Source organism: Macrobrachium rosenbergii, chromosome 49 (assembly GCF_040412425.1).
Source record: "Macrobrachium rosenbergii isolate ZJJX-2024 chromosome 49, ASM4041242v1, whole genome shotgun sequence".
NCBI classification, from domain to species: Eukaryota; Metazoa; Arthropoda; class Malacostraca; order Decapoda; family Palaemonidae; genus Macrobrachium; species Macrobrachium rosenbergii.
In genome coordinates, this window is record NC_089789.1 from 13693597 (window position 1) to 13694114 (window position 518).

Sequence of the window (518 nt, forward strand, 5' to 3'; positions counted from 1 at the left end):
CCTTTCTAAAGCCACCTTCTCCTTGCTTTCTTTTGCTTTCTTTTACTTTCTTTAGCTGATTGCCTCTGTAGGGTATAGGTATATATAATGAGTGTTTTCTCATTCTTCAGTTAGGCTATACAAAACTGCTCAAATTATTGCTATATTTATTCATTTTTAAGCCGACAGCTGTTTAAACCACACTTGAAGACAACCGTGGAGGGTCGAAACATCTGTCATTCACACACACGCGCGCGCACACACAGACACACACACTCATACATACAAACACACTAGTTCTTAGCCAAAGTCTAGTTACGAGGGAAAAACAGTTTTCCAGGGCCGTAGGCCTAAAGGCCTCTTCCTACAGAGACTTATTCTCGAGTTGTCTTTCTCTCATCTCCTGCCGAGTGGCATAATCGAATCCTTCTTCTGTCCTTGACGAGTTAACTGATTAAGCCACTAAAAGTGGCGCTCCCCGCCCCCTTCTCCCCCCGTTGATTTTGGCCCTGCGAAGGACAGTTGTGAATGGATGTTGG